We start from the raw sequence: 237 nt of genomic DNA, 5'->3' as shown, positions 1-237 counted from the left end.
TTTTACTCTGTTTTATCCTTTGCTGCAGCAGCATAATAGATGGTCATTGTTTCTCAACAATTTCCACTTTTTGTTCTCAATCTTGCTAGTCTTTCTCTAAGGACACAGTATAAATAGTTGTCTTTTTAATGTTTTTATTCCTTGGGATAGGGAAACATGTTTCCAGTATTAGATTCTAAGCAAGAATGTCATATTTTCTTTCAACTAGATTTAAAGAGAAAAAAAAGAATGGCGAAG

This window comes from Hipposideros armiger, unplaced genomic scaffold (genome assembly GCF_001890085.2).
Source record: "Hipposideros armiger isolate ML-2016 unplaced genomic scaffold, ASM189008v1 scaffold_722, whole genome shotgun sequence".
In the NCBI taxonomy this organism is placed as follows: Eukaryota; Metazoa; Chordata; class Mammalia; order Chiroptera; family Hipposideridae; genus Hipposideros; species Hipposideros armiger.
The sequence above is the reverse complement of the archived record's forward strand: the minus strand, read 5'-3'. Positions refer to the sequence as shown.